Genomic DNA, 24,232 nt, shown 5'->3' on the forward strand with positions numbered 1-24,232 from the left:
ACGTATTCAACGTCAGTTGCTAATAGGGTGCTGCTAATAACATTTTTTCCATTAGTGGTAGACAGTGAGTTAACTCTGCATGGTTAGTGTGATCCTAATTAGGCGGCTTGTCCCTTAACTCGTCGTTCATTGACAGGTTGGCTTGTGTTTCTAGGTCAGTGCCCCATCTCTTGGAAGACAAAGAAACAACACAATGTATCAAAGTCTTCGGCGGAGGCCAAATATAAGTTTATGGCCTTAATCACTTGTGAGTTAAAATGGCTCAAAGCATTGTTGTTGAGTTTGGGTGTTAATCATCCGAAGGCGACTAAGTTATTTTGTGATAGTGAGTCAGCTTTGCACATTGCAAAGAACCCTGTTTTCTTGGTGAGGCACATTGAGGTTGATTATCACCTTGTTCGGGATGCTATAAATGAAGGCTTAATTTCCCCATTGTATGTTTCTACTTCTTCTCAATTAGCTGATATCTTCACAAAGGCTCTTAGGAAGTCACAATTTGATTACCTTCTGTCCAACTTGGGCATCTTCGACTCTCGTGCTCCAACTTGATGGGGGTATTGCGGATATATTTTTGAGATATTAGAATATATTTGATAGAGTTTGTTTACGGTAAATATGTATATCTTTGTGATTGTTTCCTAATTTCTATGTTACCAAAGATAAGGTAACTTTAGGATTAGCTTGTACTCTATACATTGGTTTTCCTACAGGCATAGTGAACTACTATTCATCATTTAGTAATGTCTTACGGGGACATCGCTAGCAAATTGTAAGTCATTATTGCAAGCTTCTCGATGCATAGAGGTTTGAAATTCTTCAGTACCTTGCAACGTCCTGCGGGTGTACGGGTGTTGTGAATTGTCAAATAATCTACCAAGTGATGTCCTACTAGTGTAGTGAATCGTCAATGTTACGAGCTTTTCGAGGCGTAGAAGGAAAATGTGAGCTTCATTTCCTTTCAAATCTCTCCAAATGCTTATTAAAGAGAGAAGGAAAATTGATCCCTCCCTCTTCTTCCCCTTCTTTACACCAACCCTTAGTCAAGCAAGAGAATTTTTTCATCACCCTTACTCTTTTCTTCTTTTTCTTCTATTTTCTTCTATCCAAACAAAGTATAACATGAAGTCGTTTTGTAGATGATGCACATTGCACAATACTTATTATGCAAATCCTTTCACCATCTAATTTGCATATATTGAGATGCATTTTTTAGATGAATATTTTCAGCATACTTTTTTCTTGTTTGCATTAGTTTGCATGCTTATTACTTGACATAAATTGAAGTTTGTTTAGCTAGTTTAATACATTAGTCTCTTAGATTCGACCCTTACTTTCCCAACTACATAGTTAGGCAGCCTAACTAGATTAGTTTTGATAGGTATGCAACACGATTATTCGAATACATTATTTGCAATACAGTACTCAATATTTTATAGTATATCAATTATAAACACTAACTTCATTCAGAAGTTACAACCATTTTTTTTTAATCATTCAACTAGAATGCACATGATTAGTCTTCTTCAATGATTTCCAGAATTATGAATTACTACCTATAGGTCACTTTGTGACTAATAAATAACTACAAAAAAAAAATAAAAAATAAAAAATAAAACATAAGAAAATATTCTAATCTCATTCTTCCTTAAAAGAATCACATCATTCACAAGTCAATGATGTATTGATTGTTAGATCAGCAAAAAAGACAAAGACATAGAGCTGTCAAAAACCGACCCGAACTGGTGAATTCGAACTATTTCGAAAGGAACCGAACAGCTAAGAACCTGTTATTTTAAAACCGTAAAACGACCTGACCCGATTTTTTAAAACCTGAAACTGAACCGATTCGAATGTTTGAGAACCGTTAATGAACCGTACCCGTCATCAAACCGAACTGATGCAACTCGAAACCGAGAACAACTCAAACCGAGTACTTCTGAACCCGATAACAATCTGACCCACTATAAACTGAAACCGTTTAAATCCTACAAAAAATCGATAAACCCAAATCGTTTACAACCTGTAAGTGGTTAGGGCCGAATCATTTATAACCCGTAATAAGTTATGACTGAACCGTTTACAACCCGTAACCGTTTATAACCGAACCATTTATAATTCGTAAGCCCGTAACCCGTTATGACCGTAGAGTTTTTTTTTTTCCTTTTTTTGGGTATATTTTATTAATAGTAAAACAAAAGGGTATAATTTGAATTACGAAGTATTTATATTGAAAAGGTTTGGAATTTTGATGTCATTGAAAATCTGATGCTAAAATATTATCGTCCTCTTACGAGTAATGGCTTATGGAACTCTATATTGTATTAAACAAAATCTAAATCAAAAGCTAACTCTAGATTTGCTATTATTATTTGATCGTGAAAATCATTATACAAAAAAGAGACATAAAGCTAAACAACTAATTAATACTCCAAATGATCTACTAGAATAACTAATTAAAGAATGTTGAGGATATACTAAAAGATATACATTAACGGAACCCGTTTAAAATTGGCAAAACCAGTTGTCAATCCGACTGAGTTCAACTCGAACCGATTATGACCTGAACCGATTACAACCCGATATGTTTTGACTCAAAACCCGTTTTAAACTGACAAACTCGGTTTTTAAACCGACCGAATTTAACCCGAACTGATTATGACCCTATCCAATTATAACCCGACCCGATTAAAATCCGACCCGAAAAGAAACTGTAATAAAATTAAAGCAAACCGAACCGACCCGAAATTATTTAAAACCGACCCAAACTGATCTGATAATAATTGCAACCCATTAAAAACCGACCCGTTACAAACCGAAAATTGATAAACCGAACCGCAAACCCGATTGACACCCCTACAAAGACACCATATTGTTTATCAACTGTAGTCAGTAGAAGTCAGATTGATCTTATCACTAAGGAAGATAATCCTAAGCTTAGCATTTTAATATTCCCTTAATACTATTTATTAAACTTATTAATTAAAGGACTGCATGTGAATGCACCATTATAATCTAGCTTAGCAGTTGACTTGCATTATTATTGCTTCCTTGAAGCTGTTAATCCGATTATAATGGCTAATTTTCTGCTACAAATAAGATTTTTTTTTTTCACTCTTATCATAGTCTTACTTTGTCTTATTTGTTTTAACTAAGTATATTCTTGTAGACTTTTAGCATATAATCCTACTTTTTAGCATATAATTCTATCTAATGATTAATACTACATAATTTATACTTCTACAACTATCGGTATGTTCATGTTCTTCCACAATTTTAATTCTTTATTATGTTTATTAGTCTAGACCGTTGCAAGTGGCTGTTTCTTTCCTAAGCTCTCGATCGTGTACTAGATCAAAATACTGTAAACTCGCGTTTACTTTGTATCTATACACTCTTCCGATCTTTGCTGATTCAATTTCCTTCGAATTCCCTCGTTTTGAGCCCAATTCTAACGTACTCTACCATGGAGATGCAGTCAATTCAGTGGGTGCAATTGAATTCAACAAAATTAATTATCTTTACCGTGTTGGCCTAATTACTTATGCCGACAAGGTGCATCTTTCGGATAGAAGTTCAGGCATGATGTCGGACTTCTCAACCCATTTCTCCTTTTTCATTGACACAAACAATGTGTCTTTTGCATATTATGGTCATGGCCTCACATTTTTCATTGCTCCTGTTGGTAAAATAACTGTTGAAATCAATAACAAACAAAAGATTAGAACTTTTCTCGATTGAAGATCTCAATCTCACAGTCGCGCCGCGGAACAATAATCCACTGCCTTAGAAGCAAATACGCCACCACCGGTACAAGTTTTCTAATGACGCACGCCCCCCAAGTTTAACGCAACTCTCTCCGTTATCCGTGCACCCGAACCCGAAGAGTGGAATTGCTCAAGAAATGTTCAGATCTCAAAGGGTAGGTTTTGTGTTTGAGGTTTTTTAAAGTGAATGATGAAGATAAGAAAGGCAATGCTCGTATTTATATGTGTCCCGAAATTAGGAGACAAATAAACCAAACCGACCTAAGGAAAAAGGCAGGCCCGATCGGGCAAGAGATGAAATTTCCCAGACCTAGTGTCGCGCCCGGTCGGGCGATCAGGAAATCTCACCCCGGGCGAGCAATCGGGCAAGAGTCCCCCGATCGGGCTCGTCAAAACTTGACTCCGCCGCCCGGTCGGGCGCGAGAGCCCTCTTTTTCCTTAGCCAATTCCGCCCGGTCGGGCGAACCATCGCCCGATCAGGCGCGAGATTCCTCCGATTACATTACCATTTCCAACAATCCCCCACTAATGCAAACGGATCATTGACATGAAATCTGAACAGTAAATGAAAGTCTTAGTAATTAAATGCTAGTGTTCAAAGGTTTGAACTAACACATTAGTGCACAAGGTTTTCAACACTTCCCTAGTGAGTATCCTAAGATTTGAACTCCTAGGAGCGAGGAAGGGACCTTTTGTACACATACCTTGACTTTAGAGTTTAAGCAACTCCGCCAATCTTGGCCAACACTTGGGCTCTCATGAGTACTTCAGGAAAGCTATACTCCAGTCTTCCCTTGAAGGAGGCCACACCTCGTACTCACGTAGGTGTTCAATCTATGTGTTATATACACACATTCCCAGCAAATTCAAAGGTCTTTCCCAGCAGGCTTAAACACATTCAAGCACCTTGCCAACCAGAGAATTACATGCAATAGAATTAGAACATTAAGGACAAAAGTTCAACCCTCAAATTTCGGTGTCATTATCAATCCTGTTTTAAGAGCCACTGAGCTAAAGATCTTAACTCACTTAAGAACCTTCATCAATCCCTGCTCAGAAAATAACTAGACAAATGATATTAAGAGACAGGCTCATCCTAACAGAATCTAACTAGTAAAATTAACCACTCTTAAAGAGTAATAGATTCAAACACATGATACATAACTAACAAATCCACATGATTCACGATAATGAAACAAATAAACCAAAACAGGTTTCAAATTTATTAAAACCAAAGTATCATGTCACATAGCTTATAGCTACAACTTCAAGTCATTACAACATAGGTCCTAGACCCATACCAGTTGATGACTCCACCACCAGTCTACGATTTAATCCCTTAGTAAAGGGATCTGCCAGGTTCTTCTCCGTTTGAACATAGTCCAACGAAATAACCCCATTCACAATAAACTGCCTCACAGACTCGTGTCTGACTCTTATGTGCCTTTTCTTACCATTGTAAACGCTGTTCTTAACAACACATATAGCAACTTGTGAATCACAACGCATTGACACAGGTGGTGTCGGCATCCCCCACAAGGGAATATCAATTAGCAAATTTCTCAACCAATCTGCCTCTTGAGTAGCAAGATCCAATGCAATGAACTCAACTTCCATTGTCGATCGAGCTATACACGTCTGCTTTCCAGACTTCCATGATATTGCACCCCCACTAAGGGTAAAAACATAGCCACTGGTAGAACTTGTTTCATCGCTATTCGTTACCCAATTTGCATCACAATACCCTTCAAGAACCAAAGGATGACCAACAAAATTTAATCCCCAAGTCATGGTTCCACACAGATATCTAAGCACACGCCTCAAAGCAACCCAATGTTGCTCACTAGGACAATGAGTGTAGCGACTAAGTCTACTTACTGCGAAAGCAATATCAGGGCGAGTGCAATTCATTAAAAACATCAGACTACCAAGCACCTTAGCATATTTAGTTTGAGACACACTATCTCCCACATTTTTCACCAAAGTTCCAGAAGGATCAAAGGGAGTCCTCAATAGAGGCAAATCAAAACAATTAAAGTTCTTCAGAATTTTCTCCACATAATGAGACTGAGACAGAAAATAACCTTTCTTGGTCTTAGTAACTTTAAAACCAAGGGTCACATCTGCCTCCCCCAAGTCCTTCATCTCGAACTTTGAACTCAAATATTTCTTAGTTTCATTTATGACATACATATTTGTGCCAAACAAGAGCATGTCGTCAACATATAGGCATAAAATCACACATTGGGCACCAAACAGTTTTGAGTACACACATGCATCACTACTATTGACGACAAAACCAAAACTAAGAACAGTTTTATGAAATTTTTCATACCATTGCTTCGGAGCTTGTTTCAAACCATACAAGGATTTCTTTAGTCTGCATACCTTATTCTCCATGCCAAGAACTACAAAACCCTGAGGTTTCTCCATGTAGATCTCCTCCTCCAAATCGCCATTCAGAAAGGCTGTCTTAACATCCATCTGATGCACAATTAATTTGTAAGATGAAGCTAAGGAAAATAAAACACAAATAGTTGCAATTTTAGTCACAGGAGAATAAGTATAAAAATAATCAAGGCCAAATTTTTGAGTGAACCCTCTTATCACCAATTTAGCTTTGAACCTTTCCACGGTGCCGTCGGTTCTCATTTTCCTCTTGAAAATCCACTTGCACCCAATAGCTCTACTCCCTTTTGGCAAGTCCACGAGCTCCTAGGTCCCGTTAGACATGATTGAATCAAGCTCACTGTTCAGGGCTTCCTTCTAGAAGGTTGCATCTATTGAGCTTATAGCTTCTTCGAACGTTTTCGGATCTTCATCCACAACCTGTAGACACAGCATGATCTCATCTAGATCATCCTCGAATTCACCAAGATTTCCACACTCTGCTATAAAGGCTGTTAGGAAATCTGGCCCAAAGCTTGTCTCCACTCTCTACCTTTTACTCCTCCTAGGTTGAATCTCACTTTCAATCCTAGAGGAAGCATCTTCTGGCTCTGTAAATGAAGAAACTGAAGAAACATCGTTAGTAACTAAGGTTTTCTTCAACGGAAATACCTGTTCAAAGAACTCTGCATCACGAGATTCACTTATAGAGCGATCGTTAAGACTCATAAACCTGTATGCGGCACTATTCTCAGCATAACCAATGAACACTGTATCATAGGTCCGAGAACCTATCGTTGAGCGCTTGAACGATGGATAACCCACCTTTGCTGGACATCCCCACACTTTCATGTGATTCAAGTTTGGAGCATAACCTTTCCATATCTCATATGGCGTCTTGTCTAACTTCTTGTGAGTCACTCTGTTCTGTACATAATTTGCTGATAAAACCGCTTCACCCCACAGATTGTCTAGCAACCCGAAACTCAAGAGCATTGCATTCATCATCTCCTTCAAAGTCCTATTTTTCCTTTCTGCCATACCATTTTGCTGGGGAGTATACGGGGCAGATACTTCATGAATGATTCACTCACTTTCACATAGATCTTTGAGGAAATCAGAGCCATACTCTCTACCACTATCTGAGTGGACTCTCTTTATTTTCCGATCCAACTGATTTTCTACTTCTGCCTTATACACAAGAAACTTGGACTCGGCTTCATCCTTTGTTCTCAAAAGATACACTCTGCCATATCTCGAACAATCATCAACGAAAGTGATGTAGTAGCATTTCCCGCCTCTACTTTCCAAGTTCTTAAAGTTTGCTAAATCTGAGTGAATTAGCTCAAGTGGTGTGGTCTCTCTCTTTGTGACAGTTTTGTAAGGTTTCTTCACAAATTTAGACTCCGCACACACTTCACATTTTTCAAGTCCATCTAATGACATGTTTGGGAGCAAATTTAAACTCTTCATTTGTTTCAATTTCGTTGCACCAACATGATCCAATCTACTATGCCATAATTCGAAGGACTCAACAATATAAGCAGAAGTAGAAATCTTATTCATTGAAGAAACAGTTACAATCTCAAGGACAAATAGGCCCCCACTAAGGTAACCTTTTCCAACATACTCCCCGTGACGGGTTAACACAAGTTTATTAGCATCAAAAACTAACTTAACTCCTACTTTGTTCAACAAAGCACCAGAAATCAAATTTCTACGAAGAGAAGGAACATACAACACATTGTGAAGAGCCAATGTCTTCCCTGAAGTCAGCATCAGAACCACTTTGCCCTTCCTAAGTACCTCAGAGCTGCTTGAATTTCCCATGTAGCACTAGTATAAAAAACAAATTGGGAAGCGGTTCAAACCCCCCAATGGCAAGCGGTTTTGAACCGCTCCCTAATGGGGGGCTTGCCAATGACCATTTAAATGGCAAGCGGTTCAGAACCGCTTGCCTTTTGATGAGAATGGCAAGCGGTTTGGCGCCAAAACCGCTTGCCATTACACATGACATACTCTTATGTCAATTGTAATGGCAAGCGGTTTTGGCACCAAACCGCTTGCCATTCTCTTCAAATGGGAAGCGGTTCTGAACCTAAACCGCTTGCCATTCTTTTTTTTTTTTTCCAAAATTATTATTAATTTGTAATAATATAATTAGTGACCTGTTTTAATATAAATAGTCATGTCTTAATTATAATAGGGACCTGTCACAATAATATTAATATTATTAATAATAGTAATAATAATATTATTATTATTAATAATATTAATATTAATATTATTAATAATAATACAATAATATAACATGAAATAAAAATTACATATATATATATCATATCAAAAGTAACATCATTGTAATATTGAATTAACAATAATATGTAAGTACAACAAAATGTGTAAAGATATATAACACCATCAATAGCTACGTACTAATCATAATTAATGTTAATATAAAAAAAAAACATATACTAACTAAAATAATGTTCATCATACTAATAACTAAACTCAAGCTCACTAATTAATTTGGTGTGTGTGCACCCACTCCGACAATACTAATAGATGCCATCAAATGTCACGAAATAAGCCCACATGTCGCGAATTTCATCGATTTCTTTGCTTGTTAACGGGCCTTCCCTTTGAATCGCGCAAACCTTTAGGAAAAAAAAAACAAACATTATATATATAACACTTGACTATTATAAAAAAAATTAAAATAATTAGCTAGCTAGGACTAATTGATGCCATTTACAAATCACATCAAAAGAGAATTATGCCATTTACAAATCACATCAAAAGAGCATTACGCATTTTACCCATTGATGCCCCACATAAGTCCTATATGACTTATACTTTTCCCATTTTCTACATTTCATATCATATGCACTAATTCTCTATCAAAACAAGTCAATATTACCTAATCTTAGGTGTCTAAGGCTTGAAATCACATCAAAAGAACATTTTACTAAGTTTTAGGACGCAATTTATACAAGATGCCCCAAAAAAGGCCTATATGACTTATACTTTGTCCATTTTCTACATTTTTTATCAAATGCACTAATTCTTTATCATAACATGTCAATATTACCTAGGATTTGGTGTCTAAGACTTGAAATCACATCAAAAGAACATTTTACTAAGTTTTAGGACACATTTTATCCATGGATGCCCCAAATAAGGCCTATATGACTTCTACTTTGCCCATTTTCTACATTTTTTATCAAATGCACTAACTGTTTATCATAACACGTCAATATTACCTAGTACTTGGTGTCTAAGACTTGAAATCACATCAAAAAAACATTTTACTAAGTTTTAGGGCCTATTTTATCCAAGGATGCCCCAAATAAGGCCTATTGTACTTCTACTTTGCCCATTTTCTACTATTCTAGTCAAATGCACTAATTCTTTCTCATAACATGTCAATATTACCTAGTCTTAGGTGTCTCAGATTTGAAATCACATCAAAAGAACATTTTACTAAGTTTTAGGACGCATTTTATACAAGATGCCCCAAATAAGGCCTATATGACTTCTACTTTGCCCATTTTCTACATTTTTTATCAAATGCACTAATTCTTTATCATAAAATGTCAATATTACCTAGTTTTTGGTGTCTAAGACTTGAAATCACATCAAAAGAACATTTTCCTAAGTTTTAGGACACATTTTATACATGGATGCCCCAAATAAGGCCTATATGACTTCCACTTTGCCCATTTTCTACATTTCTTATAAAATGAATTAATTCTTTCTCATAACATGTCAATATTACCTAGTCTTAGGAGTTTAAGGCTTGGAATCCCACAAAATGCATTTTACTAAGTTTTAGGACGGATTTCATCCAAAATGGCCCAAATAAGGCATATGTGACTACTACTTTGCCCAATTTCTAATTTTTTATCAAATGGACTATTTCTTTCTCATAACATGTCACTATTACCTAGTCTTAGGTGTATAAGGTTTGAAATCACATCAAAATAACAATTTACTAAGTTTTAGGACGCAATTTACCCAAAATGGCCCAAATATGACATGTATGACTTCATTACCAAATTCACTATCAATTATGCAACAAGTTCAAAAAATTTTACCACAATGGCCAAATTCACTTTCATTTACGCACCAAGTTCATAAAATACTACCATATTCCCCGGGCTGCTACCAACGCTGCTGCCATATGGCTGCTGCTGCTAGCCGTGGCTGCTGCAGCTAGCCGTGGCTGCTGCAGCTAGCCGTGGCTGCTGCTGCGGCCTGGGCACCTGCCTAGGCTGCTGCAGCTGCCTGGGCACCTGCCTAGGCTGCTGCAGCTGCCTGGGCTGCTGCCGTGGCTGCTGCAGCTGCCTGGGCACCTGCCTGGGCTGCTGCTGCTGCTTCCAAGGCTACTGCCGTGGCTGCTGCAGCGGCCTGGGCACCTGCCTGGGCTGCTGCAGCTGCCTGGGCTGCTGCCATGGCTGCTGCAGCTGCCTGGGCACCTGCCTGGGCTGCTGCTGCTGCTGCCGTGGCTGCTGTAGCTGCCTGGTTTGCTGCCATGGCTGCAGCAGCTGCCTGGGCTGCTGCTGCTGCTGCCGTGGCTGCTGCAGCTGCCATGGAAGCAATTATTGATCTGGAGAATAAAAAAAAAACCCATACCCCCTCAACGTGTTGAGCTTCCGTGCAACAATTGACTATGGCAAACATAAACCTCATCACGTATAGGGCACAATCAACTCTGTTGTCTTGTTGCGCACACTTACATGACACAAAGGTAATCTAGTCATGCATAGCCATAATCGAAGCCAAGTTTACTAAACAAAGCAGTGTTCAAACCATTACCTTTGCATATTTCCACGTTGGACCCGCAACAGAACGACAATTTAGCTTCTTCATAACACTTTAGGAAAATAAGTTCAAAGTAAGAAACATAAATACTCAATAACTTAGGTGAGGGTATTCAACAACAGGAATCAATATTTACCCATTCAGTAGGTTCTGTACTAGCAACTTCCGTGGTGGCCAAGTACTAGCCGAATCAAAGTAGTAGATTGTGTTATTAGCAACACATACCACCATAAGGCTCCAATGAGAACTGCATATATATTTTCACCAAATAACAATCCATCAGTGTTAGACGTCAACATATATACTTAACAAAGAACTAAATTATGACATATTTAAACGTACTCCTCAAAGCATGGGGCTAATATGAACTTGTCTCCCGCATGCGTTGATTCTTTCAAACTTCGCGCAAGGTAATCTACCATCTCACGAGGGTTATGTAAGCATCTGGTTTCGGAGGTCTGCTCGGGGCATAACCACCCAACTGCAGCCTAAGAATTGGGTTTACTAAGAATGAGCACCTGTAGTGACCTTCATAAGAGTAATGTGGGAAAATTATTAGTATTTGCATTGTTTTCATTCAGAAATATCAAGAAAACAATATCATTAGGAATGGTAGCATTGCATTACCTCATGAATGTTTGAATAATGGAAATGTTAAGCTCTGAACCGGTGAGAAATTCCTTCACATCGACTCTTGAAATAAATGCGATCGCATCCTCATCATAGTGGAACAATGCCTTAGGTAAAAACACTTGAATTTGTTTGTCCATGGGTAACTCACTAACACGGTTGTGAAGAAAATAACAAGCTTTTGAGAGCGACTTAAGGACATCGGCTTCTACGAGTGGATTCGAAGGAGCTCTCGAACTCTTATTCGACAAGTGTTCACCCTTTGACCCTTGTCCTTGTTCCATGATCTTTGGAGGTTGGACATCCTTGGATTTTGGCTTCTCCACCTTCTTCCTTTTAGCGGGCTGATTTTCCTTTGTAACCTAGTAACATAAAAACACATGGTCATATTAGAAGTTATTGTTTATGTAGACATGTTTTAATTAAAAACAAGTAGTGTATACTTACCACTCCTAACAACCTCACCCGATCACGTGGCCATTGCACAAAGCTACCTTTCGCATCAATCAGGTTAAAGAAATCATATTCCTCTCTAGGCACCGGTAGTGGTAAGTCCTCAAACCCGACTGCTATAGAATTGATCCCGACCGAGATATAGTGGGTACTAGTATTAGACTTGAAATGGACCTTGTCAAACGGTTGTGCGCTACCATACCCCACCAAAGGCAACTCTCCATCCTTATTTTCCCCGGGGTGAAGAAGCTCACAAGGCGTCTCTTCCTACACAGTTGATAAGGACATTAGTTGTGAACTAACCGACGAAAGTTTAATAGAAGCACATATGATTAGCTACTGAAGTTTACCTCGCTCTCAACAACTAGATCGTCCACGACGTGGTCTGGGTGAGTACTACATGAGTCCACCGGGGTAATTGAGGGTAACGGCAAGTTTGGCAAGTTCATGTGCTTCAAAATGGCATTGAATTGACTTTGCATTTGTTCTTGCATCTCCGCGCGTATCTCCGCCTTAAGTGATTCCTTTTCCTTGTCATCCAAATGATATGGTGAATTAACACTTGATCTACTTCTTCCCGATCTAGTGTATTCTGAACCCATCACCTTTTCCCACCCTAGTTGTTTCCCTCCTGAACCAATAACTCGCCCAGGGTGGTATGGTTTTCCCAAAGCCAAGGTAAAAGGATCATTCTCGATGCTTGGAGTGAGCTTGCCTTCAATTACTTCCGATGTATGATCAAGCTGTAACAAAACAAGAAGTTACAAATTCCAAGTAAGAAGTAGTTTATATGAAAATATTTAATAATAAGGGTGTAATAATAGCAAAAGTAGCTTAGGTTGCTTACAAGTGCATCTGCTACTGCTTTTGTATCCGGATGCATGACATACTTGCCTGTGTTCTTGTCAATCCCATGCATAGCACACCACCAGTCAATTGCACGACATACCAAAGTGGAGACCGTGGAAGAAAGCGGTTTATCAGATTTTGAAAATTTGTCTATGGGGTATAGACCCTCTTTGATCCACTTTGGTCTAGATTCCGCAAATGTCTTACAACCCATATGATGGCTATACAATTTCTTCTGAGCATTGGTTCTAGCTTTTTCACTTTTTTCCTACATATCAAGAAATGTTAGCATCCATATTTGTAGTAAACCAAAATCACATCAAACAACTGCCCAAACTGATATATATATATATATATATATATATATATATATATATAAGTGCAGCCGCGGTAACTGATTTCGCCACAAACTTGTTCCAGTCATCCGGAAGTATTTGTGGATATAGCTCCCACGGTTTGATATCAGGTTTCTCCTCTCCTTCAGTAGCTTGTTTATTTTTCTTCGGTCTTTTCCTTTTTTTCTTATGGATCCATCTAGTTCTCAAGTAACTTTTGAAATTCTTGAATCTCTCTTGTACAAAAGCTTCAAATGATTTTCTCTTGGCTGGCTCATCAGGAATGTTAAACACACTCTGTAAGAATGACAACTATCAACGTTAATAGTTTTTTATAAAAAAAAAAACAAAAAAAAGGAGAAGCAGGCCCAGCAGCCCAGGCAACTACCCAGGCAGCAGCAGCAGCCCAGGCAACTGCCAAGGCAGCAGCAGCAGCCCAGGCAGCAGCAGCAGCCCAGGCAACTGCCAAGGCAGCAGCAGCAGCCCTGGTAGCAGCCAGGCAGCAGCAGCAGCCCTGGCAGCAGCAGCAGCCCAGGTAACTGCCAAGGCAGCAGCAGCAGCCAGGCAGCAGCAGCAGCCCTGGCAGGCCCAGGCAGCTGCAGCAGGCCCAGGCAACTGCCCAGGCAGCTGCAGCAGGCCCAGGCAACTGCCCAGGTAGCTGCAGAAGCCAAGGCAGCTTTTAGGCAGAAGCAACAGGCCATGGAAATTGCCGAGGGGTATTGCGGGTTTTGCCTCTTTCATGTACTACATGATTTGTAAGCCAAAATAAAACAGCAAATTCAAAACACTTACCATTGTATCGTCCCAAGCCGTTTGAAGCAACCCGGGTGGTACCTCGGCCCAATCAAGTGTAATGGGTATTTTACGAGTTAGTATGCCAACGTGTTGGGAATATTTGTCGCGCCATTGGCCAGCAGGTTGACCGAACTCGTCATACTCAAGAACCATGGGTACCCCGGGTTTCTTAAAAGCTTTTGTTGCACCCCTAGCTTTTCTCTTCACCGGTTCCTTTACCCGCCCTCCACCACCGGTGGTTTTCACTTGACTTTGCATGTGACTTTGTCCTTGTGAATCACATACAAACTCGGATACAACATTATCATTAATAGGGGGGCACATTCAGCTGATATCTCATACTCCACAAGCCTACGTTGCAACTCGTCATGAGCTTGGTCTTCCTCTTCACCTAAATCTGTCTCCTTATTAACATCATACTCCGGGTCATCAGAGTGAGAACTTTTACGGTCTTCATCATCCACATCCTCATCCAAATGAAGGTTCTCATCACTACCCATGATGTATACACACCTACGATCACAAGCAAAGCAAATTGTTAGTCATAACTAAAAGTAATCAAAGGTGCTTCACCAAAATATCAAACACTTACCCAACTTCTTTGTTTTCACAACAAATTCACATGTTATCCTCTTTACAATTCATATTTAGTGTATATTACATGTATATAAGTTGAAAATGCTTAAAAGTCGTTGATTTTATGCAAAAACAAGGCGCTAAGAGCGAAAGATATTTGTTATATATAACATGTTCTAACTTTCCCAACTTCTTTCTTATCATTCCACCTTTACATCTAATCTTTCTAACTATATATATTTGGTGTACATAACATGTTTATAAGTAGAAAATGCTTAAAAGTCATTGATTTCATGCAAAAACAAGGTTTTAGGAGCGATATAAGCTCAAAATGACATAAATGAGGTTCTAATTTTCCCAACATCTTTATTTTCATGAATTTATAGTTCACATCTAATCAAGCTAGAGATTTTTATAATCATGCATCAATAAAAGTACCTCATTCGAGTATTCCCTCGTTGTGGTCTGATCGAATATAAGTAGTGTCATTGTCTACATCATTTGCTACATCAACTCTAGGAGCAGTGAAAGGGGGTGAATCATCAAATGCATCATATTCTTCCTCGTCTTCAACATCTCCAACCCCTAAAATTCTTCTTTTCCAGCAAGGACAATGGACCATTTAGGATCGGCTGGGTCAGTTACATAGAACACTTGCTTAGCTTGAGATGCAAGGATGAATGGTTCCAAACTATCCCGCAAGTGGCCAAGGTCTACAAGAGTGAAGTCGTCATGTCTGACGTTGTGCCTGTTATTATCGACCCATTTACACTTGAATAGACCTACCTTGAACTCACGGTAATCTAGTTCCCATATTTCTTGAATTCGTCCATAGTAGGATAATAGTGCCTCAACTGGTGATGTATCCTTTGCACTTGCAAATTCTGTTGATGAAGCCACAAGAGTGACACCACTGTTTTGAGTCGATGAGGATTTCTGATCCCGACGCTCAGTCCAAAATGTGTATCCATTTATGTCATATCCCTCAAATGAATGAACATCTTCCTTTGGACCATAAGCTAGCCATTTTATTGTACTAGAGACACCCTCATCCAATTCCAATTGATGCATCACACGATCATGGAACCACTTCACAAACATCTTATTATGCAACTGCATTAGTGCCCTTTCCCCTTTAGATGGAAATTCGACACGCAAACTATCCATATGCTCTTCTAAATAAGGGTGAACCTCAACAACATGATGAAGCACAAATAGGTGAGCTTGCAAGAACTGATCTCGAGTAGGTGAGATCCGTTTCGACCCGATTGTGCCATGACCATCAAGTCTCCCTTCATGTCGGGAAGTGGGAAGCCCAATAGGTTCGGCAACGGCAACATACTCTGCCACGAAATTACCAATCTCCTCAGCCACTATTCCTTGTACCATACTACCTTTCGGATGGGTTGGATTTCTGACTTTATCTTGCAATGTACCCATGTGTCTTTCAAAAGGATAGCACCACCTCATAAAGACTGGACCGCACAACTTAATCTCACGAACCAAATGAAGAATCAAATGCACCATTATGTCAAAAAGTGACGGTGGAAAATACATCTCAAATTTGCACATAGTTACAACAACATTCGCCTGGAGAGCATCAAGTGTAAAGGGATCAAGCACTTTGCTGCATATAGTATTGAAAAACGAACAAAGGCTTGTAATAACTTCTCTCACGTGCTTCGGTAAAATACCACGAATTGCAATCGGTAGGAATACTTGCATCATCATGTGACAATCATGGGATTTCATACTTGTCAACTTCAATTCTCCATTTAAGGACACAAATCTTTTCATGTTTGACGAGAACCCAGATGGAACTTTAATGTCATACAAACAAGCACAAAACTTTCGTTTTTCTTCCTTTGACAATGTGTAGCAAGCTGGAGGTAAATAAACCTTTTTATTCTTGCCTTTTCCATCAACTTTCTTCTTTGAGCTACCCGTGGCCTTGTCCTTGCGCTTCCCCTTACGTTTTTGTCCACCATCTTCGCTTCCCTTTTCCTTTACCATTGTCATCACTACCTTTGTGTTAACCCACAATTCCGGACGAACCCCCCAAGCTTGCAAATCTAATCGCGCACTCTTTCCATCCTTTGTTTTTCCAGAAATGTTCATAATTGTCCCAACAATTGCATCACAAACATTCTTCTCTATATGCATCACATCGAGACAATGTCTAACATCGTGTTCTTTCCAGTACTCAAGCTTCCAAAAGATTGATTCCTTTTTAAAAAGAGCATGTGGGTCTATTGGTTTCGTTGTTTTACCAAAAACACATGGTATACCCTTCACTCTAGCATAAACCTCTTTTCCACTCAATGCCCTAGGTGCAACCCCCTCTTCCACTTTCCCATTGAAGGCCTTTTTCTGCCTACGATATGGGTGATCGCGCCTAAGCAATCTTCGGGTCCTCACGTACACATCTTTGCCCCAGTTGTGAAGGTACACGCTTGGTGTGTCATCGATACATATGGGACATGCTTTCTTCCCTTTGTTCTTGTACCCGGACAAGTTGCCATATGTGGGAAAATCATTGATGGTCCACATAAGGGCAGCACGCAATATGAACATCTCGTTCTTATGGGCATCAAAAACGGAAACTCCTTCATCCCACATCTTTCTCAAATCATCAACAAGGGGCTCAAGGTAAACATCTATGTCGTTTCCAGGTTGCCTTGGCCCCGTTATCAAAAGTGAAAGCATTATGTACTTCCGTTTCATGCACAACCACGGAGGCAAGTTGTAGATCACTAAAAGTACCGGCCATGTGCTATGTTTGGTACTAAGAGTGCCAAATGGATTCATACCGTCCGTGCACAACCCAAGCCTTAAATTTCTAACTTAATCACCAAATTCCCTAAACTTCATATCCATGTTCTTCCATTGTGGAGAATCAGCCGGATGCTTCAACAAACCATTTTTCTTTCTCCCCTCTGCATGCCATCTCAAGTTCTTAGCATCTTTTGGTATTGAAAATAGACGCTTTAACCTTGGAATAATGGGAAGATACCACAACACCTTGGCAGGAGGTCCATTCATACCAACATTGCAGCTTGTTTGCTTGTAGCGCGACTCACCGCAACGTGGACACTCCTCCAATTCTTCATATTCATTTCGATACAGAACACAATCATTAGGACATGCATGTATCTTCTTATATTCCAAACCAAATGGACACATGAGTTTCTTTGCATAATAGTAGGAACTAGGAAGTTCATTCCCATCAGGCAACATGTCACATGACGCAGTCAACAAAGAAGTAAAACTACTGTCGCTCCAGTTATGCTTCGACTTAATATTAAAAAGTGTTAGCACGGCTGAGAGTTTTGTGTATTTTTTGGACCCAGGATACAAAGGCTTTTTGGCAGCCTCTGATAATGAGTCAAATACATCAGATCGGTCACCAAATTCACCTTCAACATCACGCATCATCTCATCCAAGTGATCATAACCAACATCTTCGATCTCATCCCCATCCTCATCCCCATCTCCATCATCATCACTCCCATATTCCTCTTCCACACGAATCTCGGCACTTTTACAATGCGTCTCATTCCCAACAACATTCTCTCTATACGATCCCTTTTCACCGTGCCAAACCCACACATGATATTGAGGCCTAAACCCATGACATTGTACATGAGCCATGATGGTATCAACACTATCGACCCTTGTGACATTATTACAATTGATACAAGGACAATAAAGGTAATTTTCACCCGTACTGAGCTGATACTCTGAAGCACTCTTGCAAAACTCTTGAAGCCCATTAAAGAATTCGAATGTATCACGTCTACCATACATCCAACCGCGATCCATTGTCGTTTTAAATTGCCTTTAAATATACCGACACATTTCAAATAATGTATAAATGTAACATGAATTATGTTAATCAAAGTACATATATCATATAATTCATCCATATCGCGTAAAAATGAATGCTCCCAAAAGGTCCTTATCACTCCAACCTAACCCATCCTTGAACGTCTAATCTCACTAGTGAAGGTATGTCAACTTTTCAATTTTAAGGAAAATCCGGCAGCATTTCCCCCCAGTTCTCCAAGTACACAATGTAGGTAATTACTTACCTACATATGCACCCAGAGAACATGGTGAGAAAATGATAAGCCGAGATTTCCTTAAAATCGAAAAAGAGACATACATTCACTACCGAACTGAGATTAAACGTCCAAGAACAGTCCCAACCGGGGACTATTCAAGACTTTCTCCTAATGAGAAAGACTCGAACGGGTATCTAGGCAAATGATGATGCAAGCATTCAATAATTTGCTTTTATATGACATTCAACTAACAATACACAAGTTCATTCATTCATATATTGCTAATTAAATTACCTAAAATCAAACTAAGGTTAACATTCCATTCATTCATTCATAGCAATCCATTCAAACATTATAATTTACTAACCAAATTTAACAAACTAACATGTTAACTAATAACTATTCTCTTTAAAAAATTAACTTTAAAGCTACTCATATTCAAACAACATATATATATATAACATTTAAACAATTAAAGTAACAATTAACATTATGGAATAAACAAACAATTAATAAAACAATTAAGATAAATGTGTTCACTAAATTTGAAACCTAATGTTAAAGTTTGGAATAAACAAACAATTAATACATATTTAAGTAAAGTTTAGCAAGAGCTCACCCTAATTTTAGAGTGTGAAAGAGAAGGATTGATATTGTGGGGTGAGAGTTAGACTTGTGGTGGCTTTGAAAGAAGTAGTAGCTTCAATTAGGGCAGGGAGAGAGAGAGGTGTGGTGGTGGGGCGAAAAATCAGAACACACACCACCAGCCACCCATAAATTGGCAGCCGCACCCCCACGAAAACAGCAGCATGTAGCCACGAACACCACCAGCGACCTTGAGCAACAAATCCCCACGAACGCTGCAAATTTTCGCACAGGAGCAGCTACAAACAAACCCACGAAAATTAAAAAAAAAAAAAAAGAGAAAAGGGAGTGAAAGGAGTGATGGTGGCGGCGGCGGCGGTGGTGGAGTATGCTTGAGAGTGGAGTTGGAAGCAAGGAGTGAGAAAGAGAGGGGATGTGAATTAGAGAGTACTGTATGTTCGAATTTTTGGGGAAAATTCAACTAAGTGCCGCTGACGACTGCTGAGTTTCAATTCCCGCAATTTTTTTTTTTGAATTGGCAAGCGGTTCGGGGTTGAACCGCTTACCATTATACCAAATGGCAAGCGGTTCAACCCCGAACCGCTTGCCAATACATGTAATGGGAAGCGGTTCGCGCCAAAACCGCTTGCCATTCTAAAAAAAGAGTTTTTTTTTTTTAAAATAGGGTCTTTCGAAGCGGATTTGAAAAACCGCTTGCCAATTGGGGCTTCCCATTTAGTTTTTTCTACTAGTGTAGATTTGTTCACCTTGCTTTGCCTCTTCCATACTGACAAACAGATCCTTGTTAGCACAGAAGTGTCTAGATGCACTAGTGTCCACAATCCATTCAGAGTTGTTCTCAACCAAGTTGACTTCAGAGACAACTGCAGCGATGACATCTTCATCCTCATTCTCAACCAGATGAGCCTGAACTTTGTTCCCTCCACTCGTCTTCAGATTTTTCTTCTTCTTGTTCTTGCACTGTGAAGCAAAGTGCCCCACTTCACTACATGACCAACACTTGACAGTGTTCTTCTTCTCAATCTTGCCCTTAGCTTGGAGACTTCCCTTCTTCTCAAAATTCCCCTTCTTGGCACGATTGTCACCTGATTTCCTGTCAGAGTCAGCATTAAATTCAACAAGGTTAGCTTTAACTGCTAACACATTATTTGGCTTAGAGAAAACATCCTTAAGCCTATTGGCTTCCTCAATCTTCATGTGGCTCACAAGTTCTTCTAGGGTTAAATCCCTCTTTTTATGCTTGAGGTGATTTCGATAATCAGACCAGGAATCTGGTAATTTCTCAATTAAAACATTAGCCTGAAGGATTTCACACATCTTCATACCTTGAGCAAGAATCTCAGCAACATAATTTTCATACACATGGACTTGGTCCATGATAGGCTTTGAATCAACCAATTTGAAGTTCAACCAATTTCCAGTCACATACTTCTTTTTCCTGGCATCATCAGCACCATATTTCTTTTCTAAAGACTCCCACATCTCCTTAGCAGATTTCATATTGATATACAAATCAAATATGTTATTTTTCATGTGGTTCAAAAGATGACCCTTAACAAACTTATTATCACGATCAAATTTCTTGATTTCAGATTCATTAACAATAACAGTAGTGGTCCTCTGGCTAGGGTCGGATTCTTTATTCCCAGGAACAGGAGTACTAGGAATTTCAATCATAGCATTGGTTTGTTCAATAGGTTTTGGGGCATCCTTAAACAAAACATAATCAACCTCTACTTGTTCAAAAGCAATCAACACCCTTTGTGACCATCTCTTATAATTAATTCCATCAAGAGACTCAACCTTAGACAGATCTAGGTATAAACGAGTTTAAGAATTGCTAGTCATGATATCAACAGAACAAATAAAATATTTCTCTTCTAAATTGTCGGTAAAATAACTATTGCAATCAATAACAAACAAAAGATTAGAACTTTCCTGGATTGAAGATCTCAAACTCACAGTCGCGCCGCGGAACAATAATCCACTGCCTTAGAAGCGAAATACGCCACCACCGGTACAAGTTTCCTAGTGACGCACGCCCCCCAAGTTTAACGCAACTCTCTCCGTAATCCGTGCACCCGAACCCAAATAGTGGAATTGCTCAAGAACTATTCAGATCTCAAAGGGTAGATTTTGTGTTTGAGGTTTTTTAAAGTGAATGATGAAGATAGGATAGGCAATGCTCATATTTATATGTGTCCCGAAATTAGGAGACAAATAAACCAAACCGACCTAAGGAAAAAGGCGGGCCCGATCGGGCAACCAGCCGCCCGATCGGGAGCGAGATGAAATTTCCCAGACCTGGTGTCGCGCTCGGTCAGGCCACACCCGCCCGGTCGGGCGATTTGGAAATCTCACCCCGGGCGAGCAATCGGGCAAGAGTCGCCCGATCGGGCTCGTCAAAACTCGACTCCGCCGCCCGGTCGGGCGAACCACCGCCAAGTCGGGCGCGAGAGCCCTCTTTTTCCTTAGCCAATTCCGCCCGGTCGGGCAAACCATCGCCCGATCGAGCGCGAGATTCCTCCGATTGCATTACCATTTCCAACAGCTCCTCCTGGTTTCGAGATACCACCCAATTCGGATGGTGGATTTCTCGGCCTCCTTAACACCACAACATCATTCCCCTCCAGTAACCAAATTGTCTTTGTTGAATTTGATTCGTTTTCAAATGCAGAAGGGGATCCTCCCTACGAACATGTTGGGATCAACAACGGTAATATAGCATCCGCCAAGTATACTCATTGGAATGCTAATGAACATAGTGGAGAAATTGTTAATGTTTGGGTGACTTATAATGCTACTACTAAGAATCTCACTATTCTTTGGTCATATGGAAATCTCTTAAGTGCTAGTGAGAATTCGAGTCTCTCTTTGCAAATTGATCTAATGACCGCCTTACCCGAGTGGGTTTCTATTGGTTTTTCTGCTGCCACTGGCCAATATGTGGAGCGACATAATCTTCAATCATGGGCATTTAGCTCAAACTTGGAGGAAAAAGTGAAGAGTGGTGGAAATAACAAGGCCAAGTTAATGGCTGGATTGATTACACCATTCGGGTTTATTTTGCTGGGGAGCTTAATTATGTTCTTTATGTACCAGAGAAAAATACACGTATGAGAACGAAACAGGCAAGGGCAGCCTCATTCCATGATGAATTTGAGAGAGGAGCCGGGCCTAGAATGTTCTCTTACTTAGAGCTTGTCTCAGCTACTTATAAATTTTCTAGTGATCGAAAGTTGGGAGAAGGAGGTTTTGGTAGTGTTTACAAAGGATATCTGGTAGACTTGGATATGCCAATTGCTGTGAAAAAGTTCTCCAAGGGGTCAAAACAGGGGAAAAAAGAGTATAGTACCGAGATTAAGATTATTAGCAGGCTAAGACATCGGAACTTAGTTCAACTTATTGGATGGTGCCATGATGAAGATGAGTTTTTGCTTGTATATGAATTCATGCCAAATGGTAGTCTTAACTCTCATCTATTTGGAAAAAAGGCTCCTTTGTCATGGTCATCGAGATACAAAATAGCTCTTGGGCTCGCTTCAGGGCTGGTTTACTTGTACTAGGAGTTGGAGCAATGTGTGTTGCACCGCGACATAAAGTCCAGCAACATAATGCTGGATTCCAATTTTAATGTTAAGCTAGGTGACTTTGGTCTTGCAAGAGTAATGGACCATGAACTTGTTGCACAAACAACAAGTTTAGCAGGAACTCTAGGATACATGGCCCCAGAGTATATGAATACAGGGAAGGCTAGTAAAGAATCGGATGTATATAGCTTTGGTGTTGTCGTACTTGAGATAGCCACCGGACACAAATCAAGGGATCTTGGGGACATTAGTATCGAAAAGGGATTAATTGAGTGGGTGTGGGATCTCTATGGCAAAGGTGACTTATTTTCTGCTGTGGATCAGAGACTAGGGACTGATTATGATGCTAAGCAGGCCGAGTGTTTGATAATGGCCGGTCTATGGTGTGCTCATCCTGATCATACTATGAGGCCGTCTGTAAGACAAGTCATTCAAGTTCTAAATTTTGAGACCACTCTGCCTAGCCTTCCACCCAAAATGCCCATTGCTATGTACCATGTGCCTGTACATTCAGCTAGTTCTAGTGTCCCTTCAATAACTTCTACGAGCATTGAAGTGGGTCGTTAGAGTTCATCTTCTATGCCTTGATCAGTTAGTTAGAAATGGTTATGTTTAATGTCAAATGTATGTACTTTTTCCACAAGACCTTTGTTTTTTCTTTTATTTTTTAATGGCAGGGAATCAAGTTAAAGGGCTCATCCTAAAAGATTACATCAAGGAACCAAAATGAGTCTGATGAGCATCTCGAACTCTCTGAGTGTGACAGAGAAACCAACTTCTTCTCCAACTTACTTTACTATTTTACTTGTAAGGCATTTGAATTTTGAATAATGGGTTTTCTAAAACATGTGTTTTGATCTCGTATGTTTTTGCTATGGCTATTAATGTATTGCAAGTACATTTGTGCTGGAAAAATTGATCCGTGTTAAGTTTTGCATTGTGTTGGTCAGACTAGATTGATTATCATATTATTTAAAAATTTCAATGTTCCTTCATATATTTTTCTTTCGTATACAGATTATTTAAGCTAACTCTATGTATGTTTTACATACAACTAATGTTTACTATATGTTTATTACTCGTATCAAGTACTTACTTGATCTATTGGTAAGGATTGTACTTTTTGACATTCAATCCCCACTAGAAATATTTTGTAGCAGAAATTCCCTTACCTTCTTCGATCCCTTCCCTACCCCCCCCCCCCCCCCACCTCTCCCCAATTAATCTAAAGGGGTCTTGCCTGCTAAGTCGACCTCAGTTGACCTGTGAGAAGTTCCGATTATAAGGATATATGTTCTATGTGACCAACGATATCACCTTCTGAATGGTACTTGTCATTACCCTTAATGTAGAACAAT

General features: G+C 39.5%; 1 pseudogene; it reads left to right on the plus strand.

Annotated features, from left to right (window-relative positions):
• The first annotated feature begins 740 nt into the window (after nucleotides 1–740).
• On the plus strand, nucleotides 741–23,441 carry LOC145565320 (L-type lectin-domain containing receptor kinase IX.1 pseudogene; annotated as a pseudogene).
• The last annotated feature ends 791 nt before the right edge of the window (nucleotides 23,442–24,232 follow it).

This window comes from Chenopodium album, chromosome 10 (assembly GCF_948465745.1).
Source record: "Chenopodium album chromosome 10, dcCheAlbu1.1, whole genome shotgun sequence".
Taxonomy (NCBI): domain Eukaryota; kingdom Viridiplantae; phylum Streptophyta; class Magnoliopsida; order Caryophyllales; family Amaranthaceae; genus Chenopodium; species Chenopodium album.